The sequence below is a fragment of the Falco peregrinus genome, chromosome 5 (genome assembly GCF_023634155.1).
Source record: "Falco peregrinus isolate bFalPer1 chromosome 5, bFalPer1.pri, whole genome shotgun sequence".
Taxonomy (NCBI): domain Eukaryota; kingdom Metazoa; phylum Chordata; class Aves; order Falconiformes; family Falconidae; genus Falco; species Falco peregrinus.
Window position 1 is genome coordinate 34,811,501 of NC_073725.1, and position 13,058 is coordinate 34,824,558.

General features: G+C 37.7%; 1 protein-coding gene and 1 long non-coding RNA gene across 2 annotated transcripts in view; one reads left to right on the forward strand and one right to left on the reverse strand.

The window, feature by feature from the left end:
* The window catches only part of LOC114010237 (uncharacterized), a 31,503-nt gene extending 25,774 nt beyond the window's left edge, over window positions 1–5,729 (reverse strand). The window contains exon 1 of the long non-coding RNA XR_003551608.2: window positions 5,542–5,729. This is a non-coding gene — a long non-coding RNA (uncharacterized LOC114010237). The remainder of the gene's footprint in view (window positions 1–5,541) is intronic.
* The window catches only part of THSD7A (thrombospondin type 1 domain containing 7A), a 287,968-nt gene that overhangs the window by 57,843 nt on the left and 217,067 nt on the right, over window positions 1–13,058 (forward strand). The window lies entirely within an intron of this gene.

The following is a 13,058-nucleotide window of genomic DNA, read 5'->3' on the forward strand; positions in this document are numbered from 1 at the left end:
TTGATAACTTTTTTTTTTTTTTTAGAGTGTCATCTGGGAATAATCTGGACTGGTTGGTGATATGGATTTAATCAGACAAAGTACGATTTGGTCTAACCAAAGTCAAAATGATGCATCTAGGAACAAGAAGGGCACACCATGTTTTCAGAAAGCTCCTGGATCCTTGACTGGGGAAAGCACTGACTCTAGAGAGGACTTAGGGAGTCAGAGCAGAAAAAGTAATGCTTCATGAGGCTCCATTTTGACAGATATCTGTTCAGTCTCTGGCTGTGAAATAGTGCAAGAGAGACTAAAAGTTGGCATTTAGTAGAAAGGCTAAAAGACTTATTCTTTGGTCTGCAAAATCAATACTGGAAAAATTCTTAGTGATTGATGTTGATAGTTTAAAAGCGTGCAAAAGAGCAGGAGACAATGTAGAAAAACGCTGCATAAATATTGCTCAAGGAAACTTTGCAAAACCCGCCTGTTTATTTCATTGACAACAGTCTTAAGTATTACTAGGAATAAGATGCATAAACCCTTCAGAGAGGGAATAAATATTGGGTGCTAAAAATATTCTGTTAAAGTAAATGTGTTTCTGAAAAGCACACATTAGAAAATCAATCATGTTTAGTGATTTGGAAATATTTGGGGGAGTTTAAGGTTTGGTAATAACCCAGCAAAGTCTTCTGGCCCAGTGGTCCCTAGGAGCTTTAGGGAAACATATTTTGAGTACAGGCAGAGATACTGTGTGGGAAGTGCAAGTATCCCATTACAGTCCATCTATGTTGTGGTGGGCACAGATAAGCAAGTCTGAGATTCCATAATGCTGGCATCTCTTCACTTTGAGATGTTTGGTTTTTTATTTATTTAAATAATTATTATTTCAAAATTATTATTGTCTTTTAAATAGTTTTTGGAGTTGTTTTGGTGGGAGGGTGTTGTAGCCAGGTTTTCATGGTCAAGTTCCTCACTAACAGATGTCTTGTGCTATCCACTTATGCTATGGTCATCAGGGAGGACTTAAGGTATGGTGATAGAGACTTCAATTAAGTATAGTGAAAATTACTGCCTTGCCGGATGCTGATACACACCGGTGTAACTGAATCCTCAGCTCTCAGACCTGTGTTCCAGCCTGGCTTTGGAACATGTTTGCTTGGTTGTGGCAGCTATGTTGGGCTGCCGCATCAGAGCACCCTGGCCTTTGGGGACAGGGGAGTCTGCCCTATTGTCAGTTTATGTTTCAGCCCGTAACTGAAGATAGCTGCACTACTGCTGGTAGAGGGCTAGATAGCAAATGGGCTTTCTCATAAGCATGTTATTGTTATTAGCAAGTTGTAGAGGCTATTCTCTCCTTTGCCCGCCCAGATCTCAAAATTTGTGTGTCATACTGGAAGCATAGAAAAGGATCAAGATGGCTGGTGTTGGAAACTATGATATGTTAATAGTCCAAGTTTTAGTAAATATTTCCCAGTCCAAAAAAGTCATTCACTGGAAAGAAAGCTTGTGAGAGGCCTAAGAATAGGGAGTTGACTGGTTTATGAATGAAAGTGTTAAAGAACTTCAATTGTCATAAAATTTTCTTTTTTAATTATTGTTGCGGAAGGAAGGATCATACTCCAAATCTGGAAGCCAGAGGACATGGGCTTAATCTAATTTAGGTGTCTGTAGCTGAGTAGGCAACATAGTACCTCTTCTGTATTCAAAGAGCATTTTGGTATTTTAGGGCAGGATTCATCTGACTGGTTTTAAAGATATACTTCCAGGCAAGATACAATTTATGTTATTGACGAGATCTTTATTGACTATAATGAAGCATAGCTGAAATGTAGATAACAACAATGGACACTGATGAATCCTATTCAAGATGTGTATTGGGGAACACCCACAGGCAGTGCAATATTGCACATTTACATCAAAATGCATGTACTTTCTGAAACAGTTGTGAGAAAATTATATCCATTCTTCCCAGCATAGTAATATGAAAGTTCAAGCACTTGATTAATGGAGGAAAAAATCAAATGTATTGTATGGTTGACTGATTTATGCTGAAAAGTGCTGTTTATCTTTGAACTCTCAGACTGCAGGTCACACTGGATTGTTTAACTTTTCCTCTGTTTCAGAACATTCTGTGCAAATGTGATCAAGAAAGATTTCTTTCAGATAAAAGCTGAGCAGATTTCTCCAGCTGTTGCCTATCCTGGATACAATTACAGGCTTGGGACGCGATCCCAGCCCCATAAATTGCACTAAGCTTTTAAAGGGTATTTTGGAGTGAGAGGAGGAAAGTTCTTTTGAGTGGTTCTGACCCATTTTCCTCAGTTTTCTTCCGTTAAGAATGCTAAGTACTTAAGTTTACTTTTTATATTCATTCATGTACCTTTCTAAGGTACATGAATGATGTTAACATCAGCCTAACAGATGTTAAGGCTCATTTATGTACTTCAGAGAAATAATTTTACAGGAAGTATGAATATTTCAAAGTGATTGCCAACATGCCCAGACTACATGAGACATAGTTCTTTTCACTTTTGTTGTTGCTTGATAAACTAGTTAACTTCTATAAGCACTTTTTTGTTTTCTTTTTCAATTTTGATGTAACTTGGGTATTGACATTTGGTGAATTTATATTTTTTAATGAAAATATTGAGATCTTTTATGTTTTGAAGTGTTAATGCCATGTATATGCAATATATTAAAATATTAGAGCTTTGGTGACTTAGTGAAAATAAGCACTGGGGTGCTGATGACTGCCAGGAGCACTGTGTTTTTACATCAGCTGGGATGTAGGTTTCTATATCTTTTAGGACTGGTAGTCAACAAACTTTGAATTTAAGAAAAATTGTAAAAATGCATGGAGGAACATCCTAAAATGGTTTTCCTCATTTAGTCTTGGAACAAGGAAAGGAATAATTTTCTTCCTTATAGTCATATCAAAGTATTGAAGTGTCTTTGTCCTTTCTGATTTTGTGGAGTATGTAATTGTTGATGGAAGTTCAAAATGTAGAACTGAAGCAGTTGAGAGAATATTTATTCATTAAAAGCACAAGACATAACATTGATAAACTGGTTAGGATGTAAATGTCTTAACACATGATGATTCCACCCGTGCAGAGTCCTTTTTAATATTTTCTGGGCACTGGTAATTGTAAAATGTGCATGCTAGGCAGTGAAACAGAGAACTTTTAAATTCGAGGATAACAATTTCTGTTGTTTTGCACTCTTGCTGAATACAGTAAAAGAATGTAAACCCCAAGTGACCAGGCATGAATTGAATCGGTTGGGTTACCTCTGTGTCTTTGAAGTACTCATTTTAACACCCTGAGCTACTTTCTGTGTGAGATGCAATCTTTGATTTAACATTTTAGATGTGTTTTACTGTTTTGACAGAGAGTAAAGGAAACTTCTTCAGTGCAATGTCATGGTATGTTTTAAATAGTGCCTCCTGATCCATGGAAAGCCTGTGGAAGTTCCGTTTTGTAAACTAACGTGTTGATAGTGCTTATTGTTACTGAATCAGCTCATGCTTGTATTCAGAACAGTTAACTGGGGGGGAAAAAAGTGTTTTTCATTTTGGTTTTTTTTTGTTTGTTTGGGGTTTTTTTGTAATTAAGTTGCTGAAACGCTGTGTTATAATGCAATTTCTTGGTTATTCCAGTCCCAGTTCTATACAGTTTCTGTTGGAATTTGCAAACTCAAACACTTATTCTAGACTTTGCAGGAGTGCTGTACATACTGAAAATGCATGTACACACACAGAGCTTGATTTTGGACTAGATTTGCATTCCAAAAATATAGAGTCATAGAATAGTTTGAGTTGGAAGGGACCTTAAAGATCACCTAGTTCCAATGCCCCTGCCATGGGCAGGGACAGTGTTGCACCATTGCTTCCATTTAATCTCCCATTACAAATGAATAGCCATCTTGCCAGTAAAAGAAATGTGTCATATCAGTACTTTGGCATGAATTTCCATCCTATCTGCAGCAGGAAGTTTGAGGGAGGCTAAGTGTTTGATAGAGTGAAGCCAGAGCTGCCAAGTGTTTTGTGCTTCCTGGGACATGACTGCACCTGGCAGCTCCAGGGCACCCAGCTGAGCTCACCCGTGTTCAGCTGGGCTGCGGGAATGGGCTGCGGGAATGGCCTACAGCCACATTCTCTCACTGCTGGGAATATTCTGTCTTGGTGGAGAGATCTGCTGCTGGTGCAGTACTGGCCTCAGGTGTTCACCAAAGCATGCTGTCTGGTGGTGTCATATGCCTCATCACCCTCAGACGCTGAGACATGTCCTAAAAACCATCAAAAGCCACTTGCTTCCTCCCAGATGCCTCCCTTAGTGGCCGGGCCACCACAGCTCCCACCGTGCCACTGCCCTTCCTCACAAATCATCATCTGAAAGCTGTGCTTTTAAGAACTGTATTTATAAACAGACATGTAAACTCATTAAATATGCGTAAGATAACTCTTCAGGTTTTCTTAAATAGCTGGGATTGGTAATTAATTGAGAAGAGTGGGCTGAAGGCCAAGCAGAGATGGAAAATATGTTTCTGCAAGGATTTAACTCAAAACTTTTAACTTAAAAACTCAAGGAAGTGTAAACAAACAAATGAAAAAAATTCCGTAGAAAATCAGAGCTGCCTGAGTTGGATTGCGGCCAGGGTGACATAACCCTTTGCTGCCCCAATGGCATAGGTAAGGTAAAAAGTTGTCATTAGCTGGAGAGTACTGTAGCGGCATATGTGTAAGTATTGTGAAGTTCTGCTTCATAAAACCAGGTGCATCTACTCTGTATATTCAACCCTGTGTTAATGTAATAGCAAATGGGTAGCAGAAGGTAGAAGCTACAGAAGTACTAGAGTAATCCATCCCGCACATCAGGCTGACCGATCTCAGAGGTCTTATCTCGGTGTGGCCAGAACTGCTCTGCTTATTTATAAAGGGGCATACATGCCTCTGTGGCTCCACTATTGAAGAAATGTACGGTCAGCTCTAATGAAAAGTATTCGTCTTACAACTTACACAGATTGACTGAATACTACTCATAACAGCACTTTGTGTCAGAATATGAAAATACTGTTTGTTTCTGCTGAAACTAATTGTATTCCAGATGTTTTATATACATTCCAAGCATTATACTTTTGTGTACTGATAATAGTTGTTTGACAACATATTTTGCAGATAAATACATAGGAAACCTTGCTTCTCTTTCCCTGTAGTGTATCACAGATGGATTAAATGGGGCTGTAACTCCCCTGGGTTTTTAAAAATGCACTGCCTTAGTTCAGATGCTCTGGCTGCATCATTGCCTCGCTACTAAAACTGTCTGGCTCAGTCTGGCATACTGGATGCAAAGCCCTGCTAGATTAAACTGATAGCTTTCCTTAAAATCTCTTTATGGATTGTTAATCACCAAAACAGAGACTATTACATATTGCAAATATTTACTGGACTGCAAGTGCTGTCTTGCCTGGATAATCTGGTAGATTTGAAAGGCAATGGTGAGCAGCTATTCTGAATTAAGAACGAGGTAAGTTGTAGTAACTGTAATAAGAGTTTTGACTTACCTAATTAAAAGGCTTGTCTTTCAACTTGGCAGAAATCTCCCTCCCTGGAGTTGCCGTGAAGATTTCAGGATTTTCTCTTAAAATGATGATTTTTAAATGACAGGAAAGATGATTGAAATGAAAGCTTTGTCTAGAAATACCTTGTATGTGTTGAGTTTCCTTTTTTATGTATGGCGTATGTTGGAACACAGAATACAGTTGGAATTCATGAAAAGCTGTCTGCTTGTACATTCACCTTCCTTCCTCTTTTTTTTTTTTTTTTCCAACAAAGTGATATATATATATGGATCTGTCAAATCTGTTTTATGGACTCTGCCCACTCCATACCCGTGTGCGCCCCCCCCCCCCCCCTTTTTTTTTTAACAGAGTTCTTTTTTTCAGCCCTTAATTGTAGTTTGGTGTTTTGTTACTTACATAAATTGATGTAATAATATTTATGTAACCTCTCTTTTAATTCAGTTGAGTAGCTTGTTTCCTGCCAAAGGATTTGTTTTGAACACTTGCGTCTTACCCTCTCGTCACCCAATGATAAATATACAAAGGAAGTTAATGTGCTAATCTTGTTGGAAAGCATATTTAGCAGGAAATGGTGGCTATATTTAAAGCAGGAAAGGAAAGTGTTAATTGTAACAGGATGTTGGTCAACATAATTACCATACAGAATTAACTTATCGTATAAACTAAATTATTATCAAGGAGGCATCTAAATAGAAGAAAAGCAAATTGTGACATAGAGTAAGGTATGTGTTCTGCTACTATAACTCACAGATTGTATGAATGTATTGTGATACTTTGATAGTGTCTCAATGCTCATGTTCACCAAAATGCCTTGAAACTTCCCTTCTTTTAGAAAGTTTGGCATGCACAAAAAACACTTATGTTTGTATTTTTGAAATTATTTAATTTAGCTAAAGTTTTTTCTGTGTTCAAAATTCTGTAGCACAGCCACAGAAGGCCCAGTGGATAGTGATCTAATAGGTAGAGATGAGGAAGACAGCAGCTGAGGGATGCTGGCAAGCTGAGGGTAGTTCTAATTTCAACCATATGGTTAAGTGCTCTTGACTCAAAGGTATTCTTTAACCCCATGTGAAGGGAGAACTTTTACAACTTATCTCCTCTGTGCTCTTTCAAAGTATGAAAAATTCTGTCTGACTTAATGAATTTTGAAACATTTTAATTTCCTCAGTTTTCATCACATGTTTATTAGACTTCCATTATGGCTATGGTAGCAATTTGAAATCAAGCACAAAGTAAAGATATTTTATGAAGCTATCATTAATATAAAAATTGTGGTAAAGCAGTATCTCCTAGTCAAAGTCCAACATCTCCAATACACTGCATGTTTAGTTGTCATCTGACAGAGAGTTGCAGGATTGCTGATGCACCAACGTATTTCCAGGCATCCTCCCACTGCCCTTAGATGGGGGTCCTGTGCAACACACTGCAATCTTGCCCGGTGCTGAGGCCCCTTCAGCTCTTTCATCATCCTACAAGCCAAGGTAGCCCAGCATCCTCAGAACTGGGCTGTCATTTTTCTGCACTGTTCAATGGACTGGTTAAAACTTACCATTGCAAACTTATTTTTGTGGCTTTTTAATCTTGGATAGCACAAGCATAGGCCTTGCACTTTTCCTGTGCTGATTTCCTGATTCAGAGTCTGTGCCAGCTCCTACTAACATTGTCAATGGGGCTATTCCAGTAATTGTTTTGGTTGGAGAGCATAGGAGTCGTCCTCAATTAAGCTCATTTTCAGCAGATGAACCATTTATTTGCTGGTGTTCTAATTGTTTTTTGTTTACATGACCTGCAGTTATGGTGTCATTACAATATGGGCATGAAACGTCGAGATTACAAAATTACTTTGATCTTTGCGAAATAAGTAAAAGGCAGTGTAACAGTGGCAGACATACTCCTAGAAATTTGAGCTTCAAGTTTTCTGTGACTACCCATCTCTCCTACTTTGCATTTGTAGCTGGAGAGCTATGTGTTTAATGAACTATCAGTCTAACCAGCTACATGTGTTGAAGGTCTGGAAGCAATTTCCTTTTCAAACCTTTTTCTTTTTTTAACCTTTGGTAATGGACTATGAGTTAGATATAGTTGCATGAATAGCTAAAGGACTTGTAAATGTAATCTTCAGTAATATTTAGTGTTGGTTATTCTATTACCACTGTGGCCAAAGTGGATGAAAGTGAGAAACTGGGAAGTCTTGTGCCTGTGGAACAAGGGAGCTCTTGAGGATTTATGAGAATAGAGCTCATTATTTGGTTGTCTTCATGGGTGAAGATTCAGAGGCTAATTCAGAGGTTAGATTACAACTAACCCTGGAAGACCCTGTTTGAAGTGGGAGGCATTCAACAAAGAGGTTGAATTTACCTCAAAAACGTGCTTTTTAATGTAGTGAAACTATATTCTGCCACTTTCAAATTAAAGGCATGTCTGGAATGTGTATTTTATGAAACTCAAAGGGGTTTTATCCAATTACTTCAACATATTATTTTATACTTTAATTTTATGAATAGTGTTTTAAATATGTTTCCTTACAGTTTTAACATCATAGAATTTTATGGTAATGAGAGGATCGTAAGTGTTTCTTAGGTACAAGTTGTAATTCCAGTACTGTACTTCACATATTTTAGTTTGCTCCAGTATGAATTTATGTGTATATTAATCTTTGAGCTATTTCTTCCAAAACGATTTACTTCCTGACTGCACCTGCCCTTAAAATATCGGATATGTCATTTCTCATTCAAAATCTGGTAGTATTCTATGTATTTGGAAGCTTTAGCATAGTGTTTGGCTTTCTTTTTTAAATAAAAAAGAGCAACACAGTGATTGCTTTCCAATACTGCAGAAAAAAGTGTAATATGTGAGTCGTCTTTTAAACATTATCCCAGCCATATTTGCTGAAATCTGTTGTTGCTTATTGTTACAGTAATGTAAGTCTAATGCATGTTTAGGAGGAAGACAATAAGGGCCTCTTCTGCATCTTCTCTGAGAAGAAAATTTGCTCTGAAGTGTTGAGCCTATTATTGTTACTGTTTACTGAACTAGACAGTAATCAGCATTATTGCTAGTTCCATTACGCTAGTTCTTATTAAGTTCACATACATTTTCATAAATTCTAAGACGTGTCTTGTTCACTGTCAATAGTATCACTGAATTAGAAGAAATAATAATAGATCATAGTTGCAAGTATGAATTGTGTGGTCCAAACCAATTGTCAGTATTGTTACACTCATTTTGATAAAAAAAAATGAAGTGTATTTTTACAGAAGTTTATCGTTAAGCAAATATCACCATTTGGAACAAAAAAGACAAAAATAAAGTAACAGTACACTGTGGGAAATGTGACATTAAACTTCAGTTACTTTCATGTAACATTTTATCCCTAGGTTGGGGATTATATTAGCCCCATTAATATTAAAGGCTTTATCATACATCAGTCAGCCACTTGTAATGTTGCCTCTTTTAGGTAACTACAAAACCAAATACCTTTCTATTTTATCTTTCCCTCTTTTTTACTGTTAGTTAATTGTTTCAAATACGGAAAAACCACAGTTTTAGAAGGGTAGGAGAGTGGTACATTGGACCAAACCTGGTGAGTAGGAAAGCGAACAATGGAGGCATGTTTTCATTAGATTAGAAATATTATTCTTTGGAACTCAAGGTGCAAATTGTGCTGTGCCATAATGTTCTTTTCAAACACACAAGATAAAATTTGCATATCTAAATTGGATCAGCTTGAATGGGTTTCCCTGCTGTCTCATCCCCTCAGCTGCAATCTTTCTGAAATGGCCTGCAGGTGGATCCAAATAGTAATTTTTAAGCCTATTTTTAAGAGCATCTTTAAAATAAATATTTTTCTTTTAGTCTTAAATTGATTTCTTGCAGAGAACATCAGCAAAAATTCCTCTATGCCTCATCTGAATATAATCTACATGATAATTGGAGGTTTAAATTTAATTCTGTTTACACTGACTTTAAGGATAACAATTTCAACTGGCTCAATAAAATCACAATTGTTTCATAGTGTGAAAATAGTATTAGTTTTTATTAGTTTTTCTTTCCTTTTTTTTTTTATAATGAAACATCTCAGAAGTATGTGTAATATCTTTATGATAAATATGACAAGTTTTGCCACCCAGAGCGAGTCGGGGAAAGACCCTGCAAACAATCTTGTTCTAAATTTCTGGAGTTTTATTCTTTTATTTTCTTTTTTTTTTCTTTTTTTCTTTTTTTTTTTGTTAAAGGAAAGCTCACTGATACTATACTAAGGGGAGTATTTCTACAGTGTCTTTCCGTAGATATACTTTGATGTAGGTAGCAAAAGTGTAGCACGGTTTTAAGGTGTAACGGCTTCTGTACGTGACTCAAGGCAACAAGGAATGGATGACCTCAAGCATATGCCGGTTCATCCATCGTTTACTGGCTATGCATGGATTTCAACAGCGCAAAATTTCCCTGCCAGAACAAGGAGCATGCGGTGGAGGAAGTTCTCGGGCTCTGCGTAACCCACACGCAGCGGCAGGAGAGCGTGCGACACCGAGGGGGCTGGGCCGGCCCCTGTCCAAGGTGCTGGGGCGACAGCGGGTGTCAGCGCCCTGGGCCGTGCCGACCCGCTGCGGGGGCTGGCCGGGCCGCCGGGGCCGCGGGCTTCCCTAGCGCACCGCGTATAGCAGGGCTCTGTTCTGGGGGGGGGGGGGGGGGGGGGGGGCTGGGGTTTGGTTTACTTCTGGGTTCTGGGTGTTGGTTGGGGTGTTTTCTTTTTCATTTCCTATTTTTTTTTCTTTTTTTTTCTTCTGATTATTATTAGTTTGGTGGGTTGTTTTTTTTGTTTGGTGGTTGGTGGTTCTTTTTTTTTGTTTGTTTGTTTTTTAACTTCCCATCTAGTATATGTAGAATGTTAGGAAAAAGTGAAATTTGGTTTCATAGCTTTATGTAGGGATGGGTAAAACTCAATAATAGCAACTACTTATCAGCTTACCTGCTGGCCTTAACTCAGACTGGTGTTTCTGTTCCTTTGCCTAGAAGATTTGAAGGCTCCATTCAGTTCTATATATAGTTCTGATTTATGTATTGATGGAGTTTGTTTCTCTTGTTCTTGCCAAAGCAATTTGAATTTCTATGAGAATAAGCCAGAATTACTAATGTATCCCACAATGACGATACATATCAGAAAACAAAACTGTTCCTAATTAGTATTTCTGGATGCAATATTAACATTGCATGCTTTTTTTGAAGATCACAGTAACTGTCATCTTCCATCTCGGTGAGATTCAAGGTGGTTGACCTAGAGTCCGATGACTATATCTAACCCTTGGAGCCTAATCTTTGCTGTTGCCACAGTAAAAGATTTATAATACTACTTTTGCAAAACCACCTTAAATATCATTGGGGGGTAAGGAATAAGAGAGATCTATTCTACTGGCTGTTCTTTGACTGCAAGATTGGTTCTTTTTCTTTAGGCTTTTAGGGAATACAGTAAGGTCTAAATGTTATTTTTATGATGTGAACATAAAATGCCAGCGTTTCTGCCTGTGTTGTGATGGGGAGGGGGGAGTTGAACATTAGGCAATGTGGTGCTGCTGCACTCAGTTTATTAGTGAACCGAGCAAGGAAGGACGGGCTGTGTCAGGGAGAGCTCCTCGCACATGCAGACACACACAAAACACATAAACATCTTGAAAGTTAACTGACATGTGCCCCGGCGAGCACTGCAGTGGTTTGGCACAGCTGAGCCAGGGCAGGGGCAGAATGCAGCACTCGCTCTGACCAGTCACAGTGTCAGGCTTTGGGCAACAGACTGGTGACAGCCCACACCGCTGCCATCTCGGGCACTCTGCAAGGTGTCGGACCTCTGTGCAACCAGTGTTCCCCCACTGTGTGTACGTGTGTGTTAGCCAGGCAGCCCCAGACTGCCGGTCTGATCAGCCCACGATGGTATCAAGGTGCACTTTTACAAATGTTTCAGGTGTTCTTCTCCTGTCACTTGTTAATCCATGGCCTGTATTGATGTTCATAATATTTTAACGTAATTGCACATTTTCAGAGGTCATGTTATGGACACTATGTTGTAATTCTAAAAATAAATGAGTAGAATAATTTTGTGTGAGAGTGTAACTGTTGGGCTTCGTTTATACGATACCTACATATGTTGAGATATGTTTACCAAACTGTAGGTGGGGTGTTTGTCCTTTTATGGGAAGTCTTAGGCAGAAAATAATTACTTTAATAATTTTTAATGAAATTCCATGCTATTGCCTTTCTGGTTAACCCTTAGTCTTTTAAGCTGCGTTTACTGCTTATAATAATGCCCAAGTGTTTCAGTATAGCAGACATCACACTTGTGCCAAGTGTCCTTTCTCATCCTCTTTTAGATCTGTTGAAAGTATTTACCATCAGATAGAACATGGTTTATTAGTTCATTAGGGAAATAAGGGTAGAGAAAAGTTAATTAAACATGAAATAGTTGCTTTTCTGTAAGACAAGAAATACCTTGAAAATTTACAAATACTCTTTGTTAAAAAGCATTTGTGTTCTTTGCAAAGAAATCATTTGTTCTGCCATAGTGAAGCTAATTATTCTCAACATACACTAGCTATGTCAAATTGCAAAACGAACATCAGATTTTGTGTGTTGTAGGAATTAAAATGCCATCAGTTGAGTTAATGAAGAGCATACGACAAATATGATCTCATTTTTGCAGTGCAGTTAAAGTGAAAGCCATTTAAAGAACTGTTGCAAAAATCATAATTTAAGGGGGAAAACAAGCAATAAAGCAAATGTTTACTGTCTATTTTAATTACTTTGTGCTTAGAGGTATGCATTAGGTTTATTTATTGTTTGATTTCAAATTCTTTCTTCTAATGGTTTAAGAATACAGTGGCTAATGATCCATTCTGAAATCAAATGAATACAGTCTTCTGTATTCCATTATATGAAGCCAAAAAAACCCTCATTTGAGATTATTTCATTATGGTATCATCTGAAGATCACTACTTGAATTTGCAGGTTAACATAATGTGAAAGAGAGTATGAAACACAGAAGAGAAAGTTCTTGCACTTTTTTTTTCAAATGAGGAAAAAAAAGACACTGGGTTTCTGATTTATGTTCTGAAGATGTGAATGCAATGAAAATGACATTCCCCTATTCATATTTTAATTATTTTTCTTTTGTAGAATTTCTTACAAAGATAACACTACCAGAAATCTTTTCTGTAACAGATTAAAACTTTCTTTAAACTTTCCTAATGCTTGGTGAAAATAAGTTCTGTCCTGACCGAAGACAATAGCAATTTTTCTTTTGCATATATATAAGAGAAATAGGAAGATTTGTTTTCCTCCTTTCCTCTAAAGATGCAAGATACGTTGTTCTTCCCTTTGTCAAAACTCTGTATACACCTAGGAAACCTAGGACATGAAGTCAGAAGTCTTGACTCTTAACAGAGGCTAGGAACCCTCAGTGTACTTCACCAGTCCTTTCAGAAGTGAAAATTAAATCTTGGGAGCTTAGA